The following is a 24,594-nucleotide window of genomic DNA, read 5'->3' as shown; positions in this document are numbered from 1 at the left end:
GGCAATGAAGATGAAATTTATATTTCAGAATAAAAACAGTCTTGGTCGTGAAATTTTTTAATATCATTGACATGTTTCACCATTTTTTTGGGCATGATCAGATTGTGTAAAAGTAGCTGGATGTGTAACCAATCCATTTTAAAGCCATATAAAATGTCCACTTTCCATTTTATATGGCTTCATGACAGATGGGTATATATTTAGCTACTTTTATGTGATCTGATAATGCTCAAAAAAGGTGAAACACGTCATTCATATTAAATAATATTGCAACCAAGGCTGTTTTGATTCTGAAGTAATCTGAAACTGGTTGCCGCAACGGAATGGAATAATTTTTATTAAATTTATAATCTGTGCTCTTGGGTTCCAGCCTAACCACACCCTTGGAAATCACAACATATTCAGGGGAAAATAGATAAATTTTTGTAACAAGCAAGATTGCAGACGTTGGCTGCATGAAACTGATGCATTCTCAATCTATGAACGGTAAAAAAAAAATCATGTTGACTGCCACTGTTCCTGATCCAGACTTTAGTCCAGAATTAGTTGTGTACTAAACGGAAAAGTTTCTGTGACTGATCTGACTGAATATTATCAACTTTGCTTTTGGCTGCATGCTGTATTGGCATTACATTAGTTCAGTAAATGAGAAGAGAAGCTAATAAAACAAAGCTATATTGTCTTGTATACTAAGTTCAGGAGTTCCCACAAAATGCTCGTTGAATTATATAGAAAGACATGTATATCATTTTGTGGGGTGTACAAACATGCATAGATTGTTAATAGTAGAGAACAGTGTTACTTACACAATGGAATAATGAGTAACATTTGCAACTACTGTGCTGCAGTGAGAATTAGGTAGCCTATAAGACCCACACGCTGGTATGCAAAATGTGCATGTGATGTCAGTTTGCGCTTCTAGCAGGAGATGCATTTCTGGGTTGATGGGTGTCAGAGCTACTGCACACCAGGCCATAAAAAGCATTATGTCAACAGTGCCCTCGCAATATAGATGCCTTGATGACAGTCAGTGTAGTGATGCTGTCATGTGCAGGCACAGTCGGCCTATGGATTCATCACAGCATACTGCAACATTGGTGCCTTGCCTGTTTAGTGTTGTTATGCAGTGTTGAAATATATTGGTTGTGATACAATGATGACTCTAAACAGAGTAGTTGTGTATTTGGCAGTGAAATTCAGATCATTCTGTTTCAGCAAGCACTCCATGAGCAGGAGTGATCACTGCCAGTTCGATGTGCAGTGTTGAGGGGAGCTTATGCTGCATATGCTCATGCTCTGCCTCTGCCTGTTTAGTTCTTATGGATGTGTAGTTGTGACAGTAGCAAGTGTCTTGTTGTGGAAGGTCACTTCCTGCTTCATCAAAAGAAACATATTCCTTCAATGAAAGGCGGAGGCCCATGGTACCTGTTGTCACAAAATGCTTGTTTATGCAAAGCAATAAGATTTACAGTGCCTTCCCAAGCCCCTAGTGCAGTAGGTTATGATCACATGGAAGGGGATGTCGCTATGAGCTGGTTTCCAATTTGAAGGGCAACATTCAGTAAGGTGTAAGTTTTAAAAAAATATTTTGACAGAGGATTCTTTGTATGAAAAAAACGTTCTTGTATCACTTGAATGTAGTTACTCATTTCAGCTGAATGGTGCTGAAGAAAACTGAAGTGAAGCTGTGTGGAAGTTACAAAGTAGCTCACATCACGGCACTGACAGGCAATACATTTTCTTTGGGACTTCTTGTTAAATTATGGCTCTTAACAATAGCAAAGTGCATAGATCCAAGAGAATTAGCAAGTTTTGAATTTGTCTCTCAAAGCAAATGGTGTCCCATCAAATTCTCAGAAAGAGAACTGGTTTGGAGGCTCAACTCAGGAAGAAAGCCCTGAGTTCACAGCATTATCTTTCACACTTGATGAGCACCCAGTTATATCTGATTGTGCTCAACTTACTATTTTTTATGTGGTGTAGGCACGCAACTGCAAGTTAATGGGGGAGCTGCTAGATATGGTACCACTGGATTACATGACAGGGCTTGATGTGTTTGAAGCCTTATGTGAGTCTGTGGACAGCGTGAACTTGCCATGGAGAAAACCTCCATTCTGTGGCCACAGTCAGTGTGCCACAAATGGTTACACATCTGCAAGACTTTCTCTCTCACTTAAAATATGAACTGAAAAGAGATTTTGGAAAGGACATCTACAGTACACACTGTTTCATGTCAGGCAGCGTTGTGTGCAAAAACTTAATAACTTTGTCATGTAATGAACATTGTAGTGAAGTGTTAAATTTTGTGCGAAATGGAGGTGTGGTGTCAACTATTGTCAGTTCGAAAGGTTTCTTCCAGGTACTGGTGTGTGTGTGTGTGTGTGTGTGTGTGTGTGTGTGTGTGTGTGTGTGTATGTGTGTGTGTGTGTGTGGTACCTGAATGTCTCACTACAGCGGAAAGATTTGTTGATAGTATGTCTATGTGACAAACTCAGGCCATTCAGAGATAAGTTTTGTTTACTTGAGAGGCAAATGGATAACGGAAATCTGGCGTTCTTCGCTCATCTTGATTCTCTATATTTGCGTGCTGATGTTTCCTTTGTAAGTTGTAAATATATAATTAATCAAATAATAAATAGTTTTGAGTTCCAAGAAATGAACTTTTTAGAAGAAGAGTTGCAGGTGTTCAGTACTTCTTTTTCAGTTTTACCTGACATGCCACCTACAGTGCAACTAGAACTAATTGATTTGCAGAATTCAATACTGTTAAGGGACAGGTACTAAAATTGTTTAATTTGTCCCAGTAGTATCAAAATGTTAAGACAGAAACATTCCCCAGGCTACATAGGAATGCAGCTGGGATTATGTGCATGCTCGTGTCAACACACTGTTGTGAGCAGCTATTCTTTGCAGTGAAGAGGGTGTAGAGCAAAGGAAGGTCATTGCTTCAGGACCCTACAGTGAAGAGTATGCTGCACACTGCTGCAGCAAACAAGACGTCATCTGATATAAGTGCACTTGTCACAAAAGATCTGTAAAGAAAAAAGTATTTTGTTGATTGTACAAAGGTTACTTGTTAATTTGTTTTACTCACTACTTCCACATAGCCAGCTCATACCTTGCTACCTGTTAAATTTTTATGGCTTTCAGTTTATAATTCTGACTAATTTCATGTAAATTAAATTAGAATTAGAATGCTTTCAAAAACAACCATGCCTGAGGCAGACTTAAGAGTGCAACTGCTGTTCCTTGTGATTTTATACCCTGCCCAGCCCTTTAACTTGTACACATGATTGCCACAGCTGCGTGCCCATATAACTGCAGCTCACAGCAGAGGTGGTGCCTCGCAGGCACTCCCCAGCTCACAGTCGAGCACACAAGCTGGAACAGCCTGATTCAGGTGAAGTAGAAGGTAGTTGTTCTGGGGCGGCAAAAATGTGAATGTCAGTGTCTGTTGGTCAGTGTATATGGTGAAGTTGTGACCTTTGTCTATCAACCAAAAAGATTTTATGGTGTCATAGATAGTCAGTAGTCCTGTACAGAATGGTGACCAAGAGTGCAGGTTTCCTGTCAGAATTTGTAGAAAAAGACCAATGGGTTCCCAGATATGGTGCTGCAGAACGACACCGATAGAACGGGCTGAAGCACCTTGAAAGATACCAAGGGAGCTCCAGCAGCCATATAAGGCAACAGTACAGCCCACACCCTGATTACCTGGATCGCCTCTTGACACCTCATGTAGCTTGTTATTTCACATAACAGCTCTTGATCCATTTGCTGTGGAGGCAGTTAGGACTGTGTGGGTTGATTCCTGGATTGGGGCAGTGAGAAGTAGAAGCTTGTTATGCCTAGGTATCAACACAATCTTAAACTGTCACCATGAATGGATACTCTTGCAGTGGCAACCTATTATGGAGGGGGAGGGGGGGGGGGTCACCTTGTGCCAATGGCAGATATTTTGAATCTGTTGAAGGTCAGTGGTAAAATATTTGGCAGGATTCTGTAGCACTCCATAGTTGATGAAGCAGCGGAATATTTCTCAAAGATGGTATTTATATTTTGTTGGCAGAGATGGTGCCAGCACCTCATCAACCAATCTTTCTAAAATCAATGCAGCATTGCATAACCAGTAGGGGAATTCAAACAGTCCAAATGGTTATGTGATAGCATTTTTGTGTATATCTCCTGTGGCCACGGGGCTCTGTTTGTAGGCTTCAACAAGGTCCAGTGTGAAAAAAAACCCTGCAACATGAAAGATGATGTGAAATTTCCAATGTGTCATGATGATGGGTAGTTGTTTTGCAATGACAGAGGATTCAGTACTTTATGATTATTTCACAGTCACCATCTGACTTCTTTGCCACCATGTGCATCAGTGATGCTCATGTGCTTTTCTGTATTCTGTCAGGCTGAACTATTGCCATGAATTCAGCATTGGTGATCCAAAGTACATTGGACATAACCTCCGCTGGAGGGGCCTGAGGCAAATTCACTGGACATGTAATTGATAGATCCAGTTATAGGCACAAGAATAGAGGTAGTTGTGTAAGAAATGTGCAGTCGGATCACTGCTCTTAGTAACTGGCTATACATTTTTACTATGTTTGACAGGTCCTGGCTCCAAGTATGTCTTATGAGACCATAGGAGAACAGAAAATGCAGGTCTTTTAATTGGGTGAGTGTTATTGGTGACAAGAAAGCAACACTCAGAAACTCTCCATAAACCTAGGTTCAAATTTAATGTCACTCAGCCCTAGATTGTTATATGGGGAACTGTTTCCACATAGACTGAAGCTGTTGCTTAACCTGCACTGCCACAAGAGTGCCCATGGGAGTAAACCTACATTGAAATCTTTGTCAACTTGAAACAGCAGCTTGGCAACTTCATCTGTAAACCACTGGGTGTCAGTTGCTGGCCAGGCTGCTGCTGTTGTCCAAGTTGTTATTGCTGGCAGGCTCGCCCTCTGGGCGTGGTGGGCTACTACTTGCATTTCACAGCTAGGGTCTGGTGGTCTGCTGTATCAACAATGGCCTGCCTGCAAAGTGTCCATGATAACAACATACCTCCATCTCTGATGGAGGTGAGGATTTATACTGCCAGGTCTGCAAAAAGCAGTTCATTCCTTAACCTGTGTGCTGTAAGTGATCCTGTTTATCCTATCAGTGTTCTAAAAACTGCAATCTGGTGCATGTAGTGCTCATTTACGATGTGCTTTGTATAATAAAACCTTCTGGAGCTGCAACCTCTGATATTCTGTTTGCAGTTCTTGCAACTCTAGTTCACGTATCATTGCCTGTAAGATGTAGTGCTTTCTGTAAGTGTGACTGCTGTGGAGTGCAAGAATTAATTGGTCACTTCAGACCCCACCAGTAGGTGGAGCTGGTGTGGGAACTGAGATAGTTATCTGTCTCTTAGCTCCTCATTGAACAGCAACTACTATAACCATTGCACATATGTTGGGTGATAGTTGTCTCACAAACTTTTTGTTTAGCCACTTGTACTGTTGTGTTGGCGGAAATGTGTGTATGCAGGCACAAGTGCGCCCGCACACACACACACACACACACACACACACACACACACACACACACACCCGCGCGCACGTATTCACTCACTCTCCACGGGTGTAGGAACTACTGTACAAGAATGAGGTATGAAACAGAAAGCTCTGTCTGTTAATTCAATCGTTACAGACACTTGGGTTGTACGTGTAGGGGAGATCTGGAGACACAGGAAGGTTTGAGGGTAGAATTGGTAAGAGGGAGATTCTGAAACAAGTTTTTAAACACCAAAATACTGCCAGCGGCAGATTTGGACTCTGGCCATAATTTGTTGGTTATGAATTGCTGATTAAAACTGGAGAAAGGTAGACTGTACCTGGATAAATTAATGAAAGAACTGGAGTTTGTTGAGAGTTTCATATGGAGCTTTAGGCAACAATTAACTGAATGGGAAATTATTACAATAGAAGATGAATGAAATAGTAAAGGTGGCTGAGGATCAAATAGGAAGAGAAAAGAAGCTGCAATAGAAATCCTGGGATAACACCCAAGGTACTGAATTTAATTGATGAAAGGAGAAAATATAAAAATGAAGCAGACAAAAGGCAATCAAATGAGTATAAAATGATTATAATAGAAGGAAACATTCCACGAAGGAAAAATATACCTAAAAACAAAGATGATGTGACTTACCAAATGAAAGTGCTGGCAGGTCGACAGACACACAAACGAACACAAACACACACACAAAATTCAAGCTTTCGCAACAAACTGTTGCCTCATCAGGAAAGAGGGAAGGAGAGGGAAAGACGAAAGGATGTGGGTTTTAAGGGAGAGGGTAAGGAGTCATTCCAGTCCCGGGAGCGGAAAGACTTACCTTAGGGGGAAAAAAGGACGGGTATACACTCGCACACACACACACACATATCCATCCACACATATACAGACACAAGCAGACATATTTAAAGACAAGAGTTTGGGCAGAGATGTCAGTCGAGGCAGAAGTGCAGAGGCAAAGATGTTGTTGAATGACAGGTGAGGTACGAGTGGCGGCAACTTGAAATTAGCGGAGATTGAGGCCTGGTGGATAACGGGAAGAGAGGATATATTGAAGAGCAAGTTCCCATCTCCGGAGTTCGGATAGGTTGGTATCCAGATAACCCGGACGGTGTAACACTGCGCCAAGATGTGCTGGTCGTGCACCAAGGCATGTTTAGCCACAGGGTGATCCTCATTACCAACAAACACTGTCTGCCTGTGTCCATTCATGCGAATGCATCACACAGAATGCATCACATAGAATGCATCACAGTGTAGGCAGGTCAGTTGGTAGATAACGTGGGTGCTTTCACACGTGGCTCTGCCTTTGATTGTGTACACCTTCCGGGTTACAGGACTGGAGTAGGTGGTGGTGGGAGGGTGCATGGGACAGGTTTTACACTGGGGGCGGTTACAAGGGTAGGAGCCAGAGGGTAGGGAAGGGGGTTTGGGGATTTCATAGGGATGAACTAAGAGGTTACGTAGGTTAGGTGGACGGCGGAAAGACACTCTTGGTGGAGTGGGGAGGATTTCATGAAGGATGGATCTCATTTCAGGGCAGGATTTGAGGAAGTCGTATCCCTGCTGGAGAGCCACATTCAGAATCTGATCCAGTCCCGGAAAGTATCCTGTCACAAGTGGGGCACTTTTGTGGTTCTTCTGTGGGAGGTTCTGGGTTTGAGAGGATGAGGAAGTGGCTCTGGTTATTTGCTTCTGTACCAGGTCGGAAGGGTAGTTGCGGGATGCGAAAGCTGTTGTCAGGTTGTTGGTGTAATGCTTCAGGGATTCCGGACTGGAGCAGATTCGTTTGCCACGAAGACCTAGGCTGTAGGGAAGGGACCGTTTGATGTGGAATGGGTGGCAGCTGTCGTAATGGAGGTACTGTTGCTTGTTGGTGGGTTTGATGTGGACGGACGTGTGAAGCTGGCCATTGGACAGGTGAAGGTCAACATCAAGGAAAGTGGCATGGGATTTGGAGTAGGACCAGGTGAATCTGATGGAACCAAAGGAGTTGAGGTTGGAGAGGAAATTCTGGAGTTCTTCTTCACTGTGAGTCCAGATCATGAAGATGTCATCAATAAATCTGTACCAAACTTTGGGTTGGCAGGCCTGGGTAACCAAGAAGGCTTCCTCTAAGCGACCCATGAATAGGTTGGCGTATGAGGGGGCCATCCTGGTACCCATGGCTGTTCCCTTTAATTGTTGGTATGTCTGGTTTTCAAAAGTGAAGAAGTTGTGGGTCAGGATGAAGCTGGCTAAAGTAATGAGGAAAGAGGTTTTAGGTAGGGTGGCAGGTGATCGGCGTGAAAGGAAGTGCTCCATCGCAGCGAGGCCCTGGACGTGCGGGATATTTGTGTATAAGGAAGTGGCATCAATGGTTACAAGGATGGTTTCTGGGGGTAACGGATTGGGTAAGGATTCCAGGCGTTCGAGAAAGTGGTTGGTGTCTTTGATGAAGGATGGGAGACTGCATGTAATGGGTTGAAGGTGTTGATCTACCTTCTTTGCCTCAGGCCCCTCCAGCGGAGGTTATGTCCAATGTACTTTGGATCACCAATGCTGAATTCATGGCAGTAGTTCAGCCTGACAGAATACAGAAAAGCGCATGAGCATCACTGATGCACATGGTGGCAAAGAAGTCAGATGGTGACTGTGAAATAATCATAAAGTACTGAATCCTCTGTCATTGCAAAACAACTACCCAGCATGACACATTGGAAATTTCACATCATCTTTCATGTTGCAGGTTTTTTTTCACACTGGACCTTGTTGAAGCCTACAAACAGAGCCCTGTGGCCACAGGAGATATACACAAAAATGCTTGATGCCTCAGAACATGTCCTACTAACCGGTCCCTTCTTCTAGTCAAGTTTTACCACAAACTCTTCTTCTCCCCAATTCTGTTCAATACTTCATCATTAGTTATGTGATCTACCCATCTAATCTTGAACATTCTTCTGTAGCGCCACATTTCGAAAGCTTATATTCTCTTCTTGTCCAAACTATTTATCGTCCACATTTCATTTCCATACATGGCTACACTCCATACAAATACTTTCAGAAACGACTTCCTGACACGTAAATCTATACTCAATGTTAACAAATTTCTCTTCTTCAGAAACACTTTCCTTGCCATTGCCAGTCTACATTTTATATCCTCTCTACTTCGACCATCATCAGTTATTCTGCTCTCCAAATAGCAAAACTCATTTACTACTTTAAGCGTCCCATTTCCTAATCTAATTCCCGCAGTATCACCTGATTTAATTCGACTACAATCCATTATCCTCGTTTTGCTTTTGTTGATGTTGGAGAATATATCCAAGGCTATAGAAGCATGCATGACTGAGATAAAGATATTTGTCGCCTACATGAAAATTAAGAGATACTTCAAGAGAAGAGAAACAGTTCTGTGCACATCAAGAGCTCAGGTGGCAATCTTGCACTAAGGGGGATGTGAATGAATTATTAGAAGGGCTATGCAAGGGAAATGAACTTAAAGACTGTAGTAACCTACACGTTACTACACCTCTGCTGCCACTACCATGGCGTGTGCCAGATATTTGAGTAGTCTGCTGCTCCACATTCCCCACCAGAGTCCCCTGAATGTGGTCAGCGCCTCAGTCGTGTGCAGCCGATAGACAGCGGCGCAACCTCTGTCGGCAAATGCTCTTTATACGGTATTGTACCTGCTCTGGCTGGCAGTCGTGTACAAGTCACCAAGCTGTATTGTTCTACATTGTTTATGCTGTCATGCTGTGACCTAATAAATCGATGTTGGTTTCTTGCAACCATGTTTTCCGTTATGTTCAGAGTTAGATTGCCAGTAGTGATGAATTGTACTTTTGTGTGCGCAACTTCAGAGACGGTTTCTCTACATAACATTCCCATGGAGCCAGTATTTCGGTCACTACTCCACCAGCAGCAACATAGCCACCCTGGAAAAATTTGTGGATACCTTGACTGTTCTGACTCCAGTCTCTGGTCCACTCGTGGCTGTTTCTGTCATATGACAACTTTGCAGTAAACTGAGTTGATTACGGGAAATGTCTCTGCCGGCACTGCATTGCATTTAGGATGATGCCTCAGTTCACATGTACCAGTTCTTGTGTCAATTGGCCCCTTTGCAGCAACCGGCTTCGCTCTCCTTTGGTGAAGTATGTAATTTGTTGTCTTCTTATTATCGCAGGTGCGCCGATGTCATTGTCTCTTGTGCAGAATTTTACCAGTGTGACGAGCAGGTACATCAGTCTTATTGGGCTCGGAAGGTGGAGCTGTAGGGTTTGAGGTTTAAGTGTTGCTCTATTACTAAAACATCTAAGGCATCCTATGCCGATTCCATGGTTAGAGATTGAATCATCCGCATAGTGCCCAACAAGATGGTTTGTCAGAGTCCTTCAGTGGGAGAATCTGTCCTTCAAGATTGCTCAGTCAAAAAGTGTCCTGTGCTGTGGGCCACCAAAATGGAGCATAGGATGACTTTGCCATTGTTGTTAGTGAACCACATCGGAACATAGCAACAGGTTCGCCAGTGAAGAGGAAGTCAATGCCATGCACACCAGGAAACCATGCTGCAGTGGCAACCCCGTCAGCAAAAACAACAAGGAAACTGTGCAGCACTTCTGTCATGCCCCTCTTGCTTTGCAACATGAGAGAGCTCCATGCTTCAGGTGGTGGTCGTCATGCCACAAGTGTCACAAGAGAGGCCACAATTCATTTATTTGTTGTTTCAGCCATCCTCAGAACAAAAGGACATAGACATTCATTCTGTTTCATCTTCGTCTGTAGGTCAGCATAAGCTTTTTTTTTGAAATGTCTGTGCTGAATGAACCATTGTTACTACAAGTGAACACTGGAATGTCTTTTTCACTCCTCAATTCCCAAATGCACATGTGGTTGGGTTCCCCACCATTGGCTCTTGTCGGACACCATCTGGAGAGCTACACTGAACAGCATATTCCTCTTCATGTCAATTTACTGCCACCATGACTGCCAAATTTGTAGTCCATCCTATCACATATTTTGTTGTTAATGATCTGCATACTGAGAATTTGTTTGGGTTAAACACTTCCTTTGCTTTTGAATTTTTCATTGCTGACACTGTACGTCTTGTATGTGATCAAGTTCCCTACCAAGTCCTATATTTGTTATGTTCTGAATTCGGCTCGACCCCATTTTTATTGGGTGTGGCCTGTACTTGTGCCCTTACGCAAGCGAGTGCAAATTGGACCGGTTGATGTCACTTGGCGTTATTCAACTGATTTCATCAAAGTAGTGGGCTATGCCATTGGTGACTGTCAAAGAAATGTCAGGTTGGCTCCGACTTTGTGGAGACTTTTAAAGATACCATCAATGCACAGTCCTTATTGACACATACACATACTCTGTGTCCTGAACTGATGTATTACTTGCAAAATTGGCCGGGGGCATTTCTTTTCCAAAATTGACTTTGTTGAGACCTACCCGCAGGTTCCATTAGATGACTTGTCCAAGCATTTGCTTGTCATGAACATGCTCTTTGGTCTTCTTCAGTATCAGTGTATAATGTTTGGAGTGGCTAGCACACTGGCTATTTTTCAACGCTTTTTGGAGAAACTCACAATGGCTGTTCCTTCCTGCATCAATTACCTTGACGATATTGTAGTACCGGGTGCTATGACAGAATATTGCTTACATGACCTCCATTCTGTCTTAACTACTTTGCTAATTGCAGGCCTTAAGTGTAGTCGTACCAAGATAAAAATTTTTCAACCCTCTGGTGTCTATCTTGGTCACGAACTTTCCAGGCAGGTTGTTCAAGCTCTGCAACAAGAAGTTGCCTCTATTACATCTTTTCTTTGTCTGACCAATTTGCAGGATATACAGGTGTTCTTTGGTAGAATAGCACACTATCACAGGTTTCTTCCATGTGCAGCTACTCTTGACTCACCCTCTGCACCAGTTGCTTTGTAAAAACATTCGTTTCAAGTGGTCGCCAGCCTCGCGGCCTGCATTAGTACAGCTTCAAAACAAATTACGCTCCACGCCTTGTCTTGCAGCCTTCCAACCTGGTAAACATTTTGTCTTGGCCACAGATGTGCCCCAGTATGAGACGGGGGACAGTTCTGCCCCATCGCCACACTCACAGCAGCTCAGCAGCACTATTTGCGACTTGAAAAAGAAGCCCTTGTGATTATTAATGCTGTAAAAAAAAAAAAAAAAAAATTATGTCTTCTTTAACCATACAAAATTCCAGTTGGTCATAGATCATAAACCTTTAGTTTCCTTGTTTCAACATTCAGCTGCTTTACCTGACAAAGCCACTCATCACCTCCAATTTTGGGCCTTACTTTCATTAAGATATTGTTGTGTAATCCATTTCCACCCTACTTCACAGCATGGAAATATGGATGTTTTGTCTCAGCTGCCAATGGGGTTTGACCCATTGTTTAATTAAGTAGTAGTATTGTGTTTCCAACATGACATGGAAGCAAGACAGACTGCTGATAGTTTTCCCATTACCAGCTCCGTTGTCTGCAGTAGCTATGGACCCAGTGTTTCAATAAGTTGTGCACATGATGCAACATGAGTGACTCAACTGTCTGCCAGGCCAGGTATCCAACCCATTGTGAAACTTGCATAATTTGTCATTGTGTTTCTGTGTTAGAGAGTGTTATCATCTTGTCAATGGAAGGAGGCACTCTTCATGTTGCGATTTCCCCAACAGTGTGTAGATAGATTCTCAGCCTGTTACATCAAGATAATTGGGAAGCCCCCCCTGCACTAAAGACTGGCACATCAGGATATGTTTTGGCCTGGTACTGTTCGTGAGGTTGAGTGCCTAATTACAGCCTGCTGCAAGCATTCATCTCAACAGGTGGCATCACACCCTGCTTTTTCCCCTTGGCCAGTGCACGCAGTACCCTGGGAAAGAATCCGTATCAACTTTGCTGGACCTTTTTAGAGACACTTTGATTGTTGGTTATTCGTGCATTTTCTAAGGGTCAAGATGCTGTCAGCCATTTTTTCTATTGAAGGCCTACCTTGTATGGTGGTTTTGAAAAATGGCCTTCAATTTTTGGCTTTGTCCTTTAGAGATGTTTGCTCACACAGTTGCATCTGCCCCATCATGGCGTGTTCGGTTCATCCGCAATCCAATGGTTAGGCAGAATGGCTAGATGTGGGCTTTCAAAATGTGAATTTACAAATGTCTCACAATATCTGGCAGAAATTTCTTACGGAATGACTCCGGTTGGTGACAAGAGCCTGGCTGAATAGTTGTTAGCTTAGCAGCTGTGGATATTGCTCCATCTACTGCAGCCAGACAGGTGTCCTGCAGCAGCACCGACACCATTATTTGTACCCAGAACTGATATCTGGGCCCAAGGGTTAGGACATAACCCACTTTGGATTTCAGGCATCATCCACACCATGTGTTGGTAGAGGAGACACCTGAATTTTTATAGAAGGCATAATCCATAGGCAGTGCGGGTATCATGTTCATGGTGTGTTCCAGTGAACTCCTTGTGGCATCCATTGCAATCAGCTGCATCATTCTAATCAGGCTGTGCATTCGGGTGGGTACTGATGAATCAGTGGAGACTGCCGTGTCGGTGCCTCTTTCATTGGTGTTGTCATTCATTGTGGATCACACGCCACTTGGGCTGCGCCCACACACCCTCCTGAGATGCTCACCAGCCTTTCCACATGTGACTGGCCACACACCGGTGACACAGTTTGGTCTCATTGCCTCTGCAGTGTCTTCTCTCATTTGGGGGGGGGGGGGGGGCTGGGCTTCATCAGTGTGCCTGCAAGCACTTCCTGCACTGATGCAGGTGACCCTTCCACTGGTGAAGGCATCTTCTACACTGATGTAGGCACCTTCTGCCCTCCTCAGTTATCTCTGGACATTGGCTTCTCAGCTCACGGCACTAAGTGCAGGGTCGTTATGTTGACATGACCCCTGTCTATGGGGTGCTGGGGTCACCCACCTGCTTTGCTGGAGGGAAAGAGCACAGTTCTGCACATGCCCCACTTCCAGCCCTTTCTGGTTCACGTGGACTGGGTACTGTTCACACTGAGGACAACCACTTCAGACAGTATGTATGTTTTAGCCATCAGAGCATTGTGGAGGAACTGGTATTTGGTCACTCTTTCCCCTAAGGACGGACTGGTATAGTGACCCATACGTACATTACTACACCACCTCTTTCTCAATCATGGTGCATATCTAACAGTTGAGCGTGAGTAATTGACCATTTGGCTACTAAAGTCCTATACAGGCCAATGACTATGGTCAGGGCCTCAGTTGTCTGCAGCCTTTAGCCAGTGGCCCTGGGCAGGCAAATGCTCTTTATATGGTCGCGCAGCGACTCTGCCTTGCAGTCTTGTACGTCTCACTAAACAGTATTGTTCTACCTGTTTTTATGCTGTCACACCATGACCTAATAAATAGTTGTTGGTTTCTCACAAAAGTGTCTTTTATTGTCTTCAGAGTTAGAACAAAAGACGATATAGAAAGGATGTAGACAAAGTTATGATGAGATACATGATACTGCGAGAAGAATTCGACAGGACTCTGAAAGGCTTAAAGGGATTAAAAGCATCTGAAGTACTACTTTCACTCAGAATTATTGAGATCCTTGGAAGAACAAACCAGGACCTAATGACACACTGTATGTTCATCTTTTTAGTGATGGTGTCAGACTCAGCTGTTCGTTAGAGGATGTCAAATTAAACACCTTTCAGCCATCAATTTTCAGCCTTATTTTATTGGGCAACCAGTTAGTGTTTTAATATGCCTTCTTCAGTCCCATGACAGACGTGTAGGAGTAATCTACCTAGCGTGTGATCACAACAGGGGCCAGCAATACTCTTATTAGTAGATATTTGCTACAGTGACCATTTCAACCATCACCTACCAGCAGGTGATGGTTGAAGTGTGGTCACTGTAACAAATATGTACTAATACCAGTATTGCTGGCCCCTGTTGTAATGATCACAAGTGAGGTAGATTATTCCTACACGCCTGTCAGGGCCCAGAAGATGGCGTATTGAAATGCTGAAACTACTTGCTCAAGAAAATAAGATTGAAAATTGACAACTGAAAGGTATTTAATTTGACATCCAGAACCTAATGATTCCACCTGGTGTGTAAGATTCATGAGACAGGTGACACAGCTTACCCTTAGATTTATAATATGTATGTAATTATAAAATGTGATAATTCCAATTCGAAAAAAGGCAGGTACTGACAGTTGTTAATATTGCTGCACTAACAATTTACTAAATGATGCTTGCAAAAGACTGACACAAAATGTTTACAGAAAAATGGATAAACTGATAGAGGCCAACTTAGGCAAAATCATTTTGTGTTGCAGATCAATGTAGAAACATCCGAGGCATTGCTGGGCCTGTGGCACTTTAGAAGATAAGTTAAAGAAAGGTAAACCTGTGTTTATAGCATCTGTAGATTTAGAAAAAGATTTTGACGACACTGACTGGAATTCACTCTTTGTAATTCTGTAGGTGCTGGGATAAACATGTTAAAGCCTACCCTAGCATTATTTAGTCACTACATTGAGCAAGCTATGAAGGTAATCAAGGAGAAATTGGGAAAAGGGAATTAAAGTTGGGGGAGAAGAAATAAAAACTTGAGGTTTGCCAATGGTATCGTAATTCTGTCAGAGGCAGCAAATTACTTGGATGAGTGTTTGAACAGAAAGGATAGTGTCTTGAAAATGGGTTAACAAGGTGTATATGACCCGGGGAAAACCCGGGGATTTTTTTCATCCGGGAGAAAACTTGGAAAAACCCGGGAATTGTCTAGAATTCCGGGAATTTTTCATTGTTTTAGTTTTCAGTTAAATTTTTGTGATGTTGACTGGTAAGAACAAATACTCTAACAAAGAATGTTACTGTATCCCGCTACTGCAGAATAATACTGCAGCAACAAAACATACAAAAAAAAAAATAAATAAATAAAACTTAAGTTGCAAAGGAAATGCGCCGTATACAACAACAAAACAGTGCTCATACAAGCGTCTGCCAACAGCAAAATATGCCAAAAGCTTTAGGAAGACCATGCAATGCTATATAACAACAAATTGCCTCTGATGAGCGTGACATGACAACTGTTTAAATTAGATTCGTTTGAGCTGTTACGGACGGGCTCTTGAGCATGCGCAGTTGAGTCGCGTATGAGTAATACCTTCTCCCGCTTCTGGTTACAGAGGCGTGGCTGCGCGCCACTACTTAATATTGCCCCGGTATAGTAAATCTGGTCCGCCCTCGTGGTCTCGCGGTAGCGTTCTCGCTTCCCGAGCACGGGGTCCCGGGTTCGATTCCCGGCGGGGTCAGGGATTTTTCCTGCCTCGAGATGACTGGGTGTTGTTGTGTCATCATCATCATCATCATCATCCATCCCCATTACGGTCGGAGGAAGGCAACGGCAAACCACCTCCATTAGGACCTTGCCTAGTAAGGCAGTGCGGGTCTCCCGCATCGTTCCCGTACGCTCTGTAGAGAAGCATGGGACTTCATTTCATTTCATAGTAAATCTAGGCTGATGCACAGAGCAGTCTGAGTTGAGGTGGGGAGTCTTCACGTGACCTGTGATTTTGTTGTTTCCTCTTCGTTTATTGCTCTCACATTAAATGATAAGCAAACAGATTTTTGTGGCCGGGAGCTATCAAATGAGTTAAAATACGTTCGCATAATAATGGAAGGCTAAAATATGTTATTAGTTTCAGATTTTATTTCCACCTTTCTGACAGTCAAGCATTAATTGCCTTACAGAACAATGAAGTTATTTTTGCCGGTTTGCTAAAGAGATTTGGCTTAAAATTAATCTTTTCTGCTGAGGAAGTCAATTTATTTGAAACGAAGTGTTTAGTTTCACACTATTGGCTAGTTTCAACTGTTCGCTGCATTTCAAGTGCACGTGTGGCATTATGCCATAATAAAGAACCAAACATGAGATAATACAGTACTGGTACTCCAAGAAAATTTACATACGAATGTGCATTTTACGCCGAATTCTGCATTTTAGTATGATTCGCGAAATTCCGACGCTCTTGAAGTATCGTCTGATGTCTTGTTTCTTTTATGACATATGTAAGATCTTTTAATGTTTTACATGTACAAACATATAGGCTTCCTGTGTCATCGTAGCTGCGCAAGCGCGGTGACGCATGTTATCTGGCGCTCTCTTGCAGCTGCTGAAACGAACCTATTTCTAACAGGTCGCGGGAAAATATTGCGAATGGTGATTTGAAAAGCGTTACATTCAAAGCAGATTTCCTTTTACGCAAGATGAACTATGTGCGAGAATGTACGATGAATTTCTTAATTCACAAAACGTTTGACTCTCATTTAAGAATCAACTCTTTGAGGATGACCATTTAGAAGAATTTCGAGTCCAGAAGATCAGACATTTATGTTGTTAATAAAATTTTTACTGGCATATTTGTGTGATGTTCTTAAAGATCAACATTATACGTTGAAGCTTAGCTTCTCTTCCAGCTTATTAATTCTCTTCTTGTGGTGTGGCTTTTGAAATGTGGTGCTAGAGAAAAATGGTGAAGATTGTATGGATAGGTAAAATAACTAATGAGAAGGCGCTGAACCAAAATAGGAAAAAAAGAAATTTATGCTGCAACTTGACTAAAAGAAGGCAATATGTGATTGAACACATATCATGAGTCATCAAAGAATTGTTAACCCATTTCTTCCGAGTGTTGTGCGCATAAAAAATGCAGTTTTAACTTCAAAAAATGCAGTCAATTTGAACTTATTATACAAAACACATCATGCATGTGTTAAAAGGCTTTCACAACTTCTCTGTGTATGATTTTTATATTTATAGATTACTGAAACTTCATGTTGCGTATATGCAGCACTGAGAAGAAATGGATTTGTTTAGTAATGGTGGGAAGTGTGCGTGGTGGTAGTTGATATTTGTAGAGGGAGACCAGATTCGAGCACAGTAAGCAGGTTGAAATAGATGTATGTTGCAGGCATTATGCAGAGATGAAGAGACTTGCACAGTATGAATTAGTGTGGAGAGGTGCAACAAACCAGTGTTTCAACAGAAGAAGAAGAAGAAGAAGAAGTTATTGTCACATCAACAACAACAATGGTGGTGATCTGTCACTATTAATGAACTATTCAGAGTTTGCACAGTACTCAAAATAAGCTGTCTATATGCAGTTAACAGTTAAGTTAAACTAAATTTCATATGTGAGAGAACAAAAACAATACGAGAATAAAGTTAGCGACTCACTGTGATTTGGGATCCGTGTTAAAAGTTCTGTGAAAATGGAGAAAGTATCTTACATTTGAGTGAAGTGTTGACAAACAGAAGCTGAACGTAGTAAAAATGAATGCAGAGAGAGGAATGCGGAAATTATTGTATTATTTCAAAACTAAAATTTGGTCCAATAATCTGACTAAAAACATCCTAAGATTTTTGGTCTCTCATAAGCTGACAAAATTCATTTCCTACAATATGGAATTTGGACTTTCAAAACTGTTTCACTGTGGAGCTTTCAGTGCATTTCTCATAATATAAAAGTTAAATCGGTCATTTATTGTACAGGAGACTCATCAAGGCTATTCTAGGATTAGGTCATTTTAGTGTTGTACAGTCTTAACTATAATACACAGTCCAGCAACATACTACTTCGTCCCACATCTCGTGAAATTCCATTACAGCCAATGGTCAAAAGAACCATTCTGGTTTTGTATAACAGTGGCATACAATATATGCCTGAATCATTGTATCAATCAAGCAGCCATTGAACATGAACACAGCACAAATTAAAAGATGAACACAGCACAAATTAAGACCAATGTTGCACTCAGAATGTCAGTTAAATCTTTCAAAAGTTGTCTGTAGGAATTTGAACTGTGAATATGCCTGCCATTTATGTAGATTCATCTCACCTAATGACTGTATAGTCCATCTTCAATTTTATAATGAAAGATGCAGCTGGAAGGATAACTGCCACAAAGTTATGAGAGAATTTTCTTGCTTGGCATCAGTAATGCTCATTTACAAGTGGGTGTCAGCGGAAGAGTGACACCTCCCTGTGTGTTAGGCTTCTAAGTACAGGACAATCTCGGTGCATGTGGATTGATGTTTCTTGAGGAAACACTGAAAGTGCAGAGTGTGTCCAAAGCATTGTTCGGCCCACCTCATTGGTGTTTGTATGTTTGGGAGATCTGTTTTGACCCGATACATTAATCACTGTGCTCTCCAAAGTGTTCAACTCCCCTCACCAACATTCTCAGATTTGTGCACCTTCATGCATGTATGGGATGTGAGTGATGAGTAATCTTGTCATCAACAGGACATATATCCAGATATTACTTCCTGTAGAATGGGACACTTATCTCCTGGGATGCTATCTGCAACATCTATGATCACCTCTATGCATGATTATTTTGACTACTTTATAGCTGGAGGAGGATATAAGAGATACTAAAATTGTCCATTATTGCTGGTGAATGAGCAAAATATGGTGATATGCATAACATAATTAGTATAATATGTCAGTTGCCATTCCTTGTGGGATCTGTTGCTTTGATCTGTTTGTTTTTGTTCTGTTCTGATATACAGTATTTTTCACATGTTAAAAATGACAGCGAAGTCTTATAGGTAATACCACATTTACACATTGCTGATGCAAACTATTTCTATTTTTGTAGTTCAAGAGTGAAAAAAGAAAGATTAGCACTATAAATTGTACAGTGATCGGCATGTTTGGCAACGATGACCAGAGAGAGAGAGAGAGAGAGAGAGAGAGAGAGAGAGAGTAGAGAGTAGACTAGAAACCTGAAAAGTTAAGACATTGTCTATTTTGTTGTAGATTGTTCTTCTACCAGTTTTAAGTTCTCCTTTACCACCTTTCTTTTGATTCCTTTGAGTTGCTTTCCTAATATCAGGGAAATGAGAGGTTATATGGAGGCATACCAACAGTTGTTCTTCATACACACCATTCTCGTAGGGAAGAGGGAAATGAAAGAGGTACCAGGAGTGTTGTAATCCTCAATTCAAACCACTAAATTTGTTGAACATAAGTAACTTTTGTAACAATAATATAAATTGTCTGTTAGTACTTGAACCAAATAGGGTAGAGCTGTGTCTCTTAACCTATGTCACAAACTTTCACAACACCCCAACATGTGATTTTTTTTTCCTAGATGCAAAAGAAAAAACAAATCCATAATAAAAGAATGTATAGCATGTGTTGAGTCTTGTACCATGGAAGCAAGGGAAAAGATGTGGTTATGGGTGGCCAGTATCTTCTGTCTACAACACGAATGCACACGTGGATTAACAAGGTTCTTTATTTATATGAACAGGAAGCTACTTATCTTCAATAGAGTCCATGTGTTAGAGTACAAGCTCTTCCATAATAGTCCTCTTGCAGACAGTATCGGTAAACTGGCTATAATCAGATGCAGTGTACTGACATAGCCCAAGCCCATTCTGCGAATGAATGACAGATGCCAAACTGGAGTGTGAGCGTGGACGGCAGGATAGAGGCTGCATGGTCCTGTGAGGCTGTAAATCTGGGTGAAGAAAAGCAGCAGAATCATGGGGCAAATGACATGCACGAATTTGGTTCTGGTGGTAGCACCACTAACTATCGGGACCTGCAATCAAGTAAATAACAGCCAATGTGTTCCTGGATGATGCCTCTTTCCCATTGCCCATGGTTGTGCCATATACACTGAAAAGAACAAGATCGTGCAGCGGAAAGCAATAATTGTGGACCATTGGCAGCACTGGATGCTGGGGTGGGTGCAGCAAGCGTAGCAGCGTCTGATGGCGGTGGCGGTGCAGAGTTTCCGCTGGTGATGGTCCATCTCATGGGGGGCTGGGGGTGAAGCTTGACCATCTGTTGTTTGAAAGTGCATACGAAGTGCTCTGCTTCTCCGTTGGACTGTGGGTGAAACAGAGCACTTGTTAGATAGTGAATGCTTTTTCGTTCACAAAACTGTTCAAAATCACATGAAGGGAACTGTGATCTGTTGTCCAACACAAGTACTTCTGGCAGACACTCTATATAAAATATGGAGGACTACACTTGAATGGTGCTATGTGATGTGGTAGAAGCCATAGACACCACAAATTGGAAATTGCTAAGAGAGTCTACCACTATAAGCCAACGAGTGTTCCAATATGGTCTTGCGAAGTCAATTTGAAGATATTAGTGATAAATTGTGGAGGCATATGTAAAAAAAAAAAGTTCCAGCATTTGAAGTATTATTGGAAGGCTGTGGGATCTGTGGGAGATGAAGAAGCTTGCACAGGATAGAGTAGCATGGAGAGCTGCATCAAACCAGTCTCTGGACTGAAGACCACAACAACAACGTGGGATCTGTATGGCACTTGGCACTGAGAGTTAGTCAAAAGCAAAAACTTATGGTCTCTGTAAGTTGAGGGACTTTGGCTGTTCAATGTAAAATATAAAATTAAAAACATCTTCAGCCCTCTGTAATTTGAATGTAATTATTTATGTGCTCAGTTTCAGCATTTTGCTATGTCACCCGATTGACGTGTAGGAGGAACTTTCTCATGTGCAGTCAAAATAAGGGGCCAACATCAATTAACTGGTATCTGCAGACATCTGTTTTCAATAATCATTCATCAGTTAATGATCCTCAGATCTTGAGGAATAGGAAGATTTTGCAGAGAATGGAAAGGGAGGAAGCAGAGAAGAGGGAGGAGTCAGAGAGGAGGGAGGAGGAGAAAGAAAGAGTCTAAGATAGCTGTAGTGACAGGCGGAGTAAGTGGGTGGTTAGCAACGTGGATAGTTTAAGTGCAGTAGTATGAGAGTCAATCAAATATAAACCAGATTTTTTTACAAGTTTGTTTAAGCTTCAGAAAAATTCGAGCATACAGACTTACAGTTCTATATAGTCTCCTGAATGGGAAACACTTTTTTTTTCAGTGGATAGGCAGTTTTGTGATCCCATTTTCGTAAAATGAATGATGCTGTGACAGTAGCCGTTTGCTCATGAACTGTTAGGCAGTGCCATTGTCATCAAATCTGTGTCCTCTGACAGCTTCCTTTAGTAGTCCAGACAAATGAAAATCGCAGGGCAATGAGTCCAAACTGGTGGAAGGATGTTCTAGTGTGATCCAGAAGAAGTCCTGAATTTTTTGTTGAGTTAGGTAGCTGTGGGGTTTGAGTGCTGTCATGAATAACAAATCACTTACTGGATTGGAAATGCGCAATTTTTCTCTGATGATATGTACATTTTGTTTGGTCCAGAAGTTGGCTGCCAATAGGCACAGCATTGGGAGGCTGTGTGGCATGGAGGTGGGTAGGGGCTCACCCAGTCACAGGGGTGGTGGTTCTGAGAGGGTACAGATGTCTTTTTTTGAAACATACATGAGCATTTGAATACTGTTTGCACCCCATAAAGCCTTTTATGTTTGAGCAAGCATGGGTATTTCAAACATTGTTTGGACAAAACACAGGTGCTATTCATTAATTGAAATATTAGTGTGATGCTGTTTTTGTTTCGTGGTTATTTCATGTTTGGAGTGCTCCTCGGGTGCTGTGCACTGACGCAAGTTCTCACATTGCTTACATCATACAGTGTCTGAGACTGCAGTACCTAGTGCCATGCCATGGAGCCCTCCTGGAGAAGGTGTTTGCCATAGACTTGGCAACAATTGAAATAGATATCGTGTATTCAGCATAAAACTTTCAGTTAGTTCAGATTTGATGTTGTCTCATCTGGAAAATATATACAAGTTGTCAAAAGAATATTCTGATGTATGTGATTTATTAGTTGTGATGTCTCTGTTTCTTGCACATGATAATTTCCACTTAACAGTTTGGCAAAGTAGTATATTCATTGAGCTGTCCCTTCTTTGAATTACATAATCCTTTCCCAGGAAATCGTCTTATTGAGTAAGTTTTGTGATGATTTTCAAAATATAGCCTACAGCACAGAAATTTTGATTTTTTTTCTTCATTTTGCTTTTGTAAGATAATTTATCACCATGCTGAAGAGGAAATGCACATTTGTGGATAAACTCCAAGAAAAATATCCTAGCTTTTATCTGGAAAGAGTGCGATGGGAAGCAGAATCTCTGGCTTTTTGCCCAGGGACCTATGTTTCAATATTGAATCATAGCATTAGTGACCTTTATGTCCACTTGAAAACAGTGAAACGTATGAAGTGTGTTAGGAGTGCAAGTTCATCAAGTTAAGTAATTTTTGTGTGGAGCTCTTGGGCACAACTGGAAACTGAAGTAAGTGCTGCTGAAGGTAAACTTACTTGTCATACCATGACACACCACAGTAGTTACAAATCTAAGGATTGTACCACTAGGCTGTTTAGAGAAATTTTCCCTGACTCATTCATATAATTGAAAATTTCATGTGGGTGTACCAAAACTGAGGCTACAGTAAATTCAGTAGAATGTGTCATGGAAGCTCTAGACTGCATTCCTTTCGTTGTCTTGATAGATGCTAGGAACCGTGGGGATATTAACACGATCCCCATCATAGTTCATTACTTTGACCACAAGAATGGAGGACTCTTAATAAAGCTTCTTAGTATAGAAAGTAGGCCAATTGAAACTGCAGAAAGTTTTTCATCTTGTATTATTGATATCATTAAAATGTTGAAAATGAAGGATAAATGTGTGGCATTTGGTGTTGATAATTGAACACAGTGTTCAGCAGTATTAAAAGAGGTGATGGTAATAACGTGTTTGCTAACCTCAACATGATGTTTAAGAAGGTGCTGGTTGAAGAGAACGCCCTGCATTCAGCATGAAACTTACCTTTTTGAAATTGACTTAACAAGATTTAATGATGAAAATATACAACCACTTTTCAATATATATTGTCTATGTTGAGTCTCTAATCAATTTTTTTGACTTTGTTGAAATAGACCCATTAGCTGGAATTCTTCATAATTATATCAGAAACTCATAAAAAGAAGAAAACTCCTTTACTGATATGACAAATGTATATTCATTCCTTTACAATGTTCAACACAGATAAGATGATTATTTTATATCTTTGAGTGACAAAAGGTTGGATCAATTGGAAAATCATGGTTACGCAAAGGTGAAGGATTTTAAGTGCAGTGTTGTAATCCTCTATGATGGACATGTAGAATATCTGAATATGGGGATGCAGCCAATTTAGAGAATTTTCTCATTTCAAGTGGCTTGGTTTTGCATATGTATCTGGAAGAACTAATATTTGTGTGGGATAAAAAATTGAAATTGATGATGAAAATTGTCTTGATCAGTTTTAAAATAAAAAGAAAAAAATCATAACCGTATATGATGGATAACATGAACCAGCCTGAACAAATGGTGCAAGTACAATCGATTAGTGTACTAGTGAGGAATAGTTTAGTGAATTAATTAAAATTGTGCAGTACTTCTTGCCAGCTTAAAATGCTTGTGTTGAGAGGTTGGTTCTCCTGAGTGACGGAGAGGAATAGCCTGATCCTTGAATCTTTAAGAGAGATCGCAGTGGTGAAATTTGATTTTAGACATTTGAACTGGAAAAACTCTTTTAGTGTTTGTGTCAACAAAAGAATTTAAAAAAAAATTTGGGTCCAATGAAAAATATATTTAGGACATGGGCTGTAAAGTAATGTAGATATGTGTGAGGTATGTGGTTTCTTTTGCTTAAGAAATAAATTTAAAGTATGGAAAGTGCCCTCTTTTTCCAAAATATGGTAGCCCCAACTACAATATTCAGAATTAATAATTCATTTATCATGTTGTGCAGCAACCAGTTATATTAGCAATCGTGTTGACCTCAGCTCAGCTCTGCAAGCAGTGTAAATGTGTTCTTATAAATCATAACTGCCACTTTATTATTATTATGATTATTATTATTATTACTATTATTGAAACTCTACTTACTTTAAAAGTAATAGAAAATCAACCCACATTTAGGAAAATAACCTCCACAAGCTTTTTGATAAATAAGATCACACACAATTCCATAGCATATTTTTGCTAATTTCAGAGATGCTATTCTGAAGACTCAGTTCTTTTGTGTTATATTTCACACTTAA

General features: G+C 41.2%; 1 long non-coding RNA gene across 1 annotated transcript in view; it reads left to right on the top strand.

The window, feature by feature from the left end:
- Window positions 1-17,914, top strand: part of LOC126163139 (uncharacterized) — a 34,367-nt gene extending 16,453 nt beyond the window's left edge. Inside the window, exons 2-3 of the long non-coding RNA XR_007535165.1 lie at window positions 14,901-14,965; window positions 17,538-17,914. This is a non-coding gene — a long non-coding RNA (uncharacterized LOC126163139). The remainder of the gene's footprint in view (window positions 1-14,900; window positions 14,966-17,537) is intronic.
- Window positions 17,915-24,594: the final 6,680 nt, after the last annotated feature.

Source organism: Schistocerca cancellata, chromosome 2 (genome assembly GCF_023864275.1).
Source record: "Schistocerca cancellata isolate TAMUIC-IGC-003103 chromosome 2, iqSchCanc2.1, whole genome shotgun sequence".
Taxonomy (NCBI): Eukaryota; Metazoa; Arthropoda; class Insecta; order Orthoptera; family Acrididae; genus Schistocerca; species Schistocerca cancellata.
Note: the sequence above shows the minus strand (reverse complement) of the source record. Positions and strands in the feature narration are given on the sequence as shown.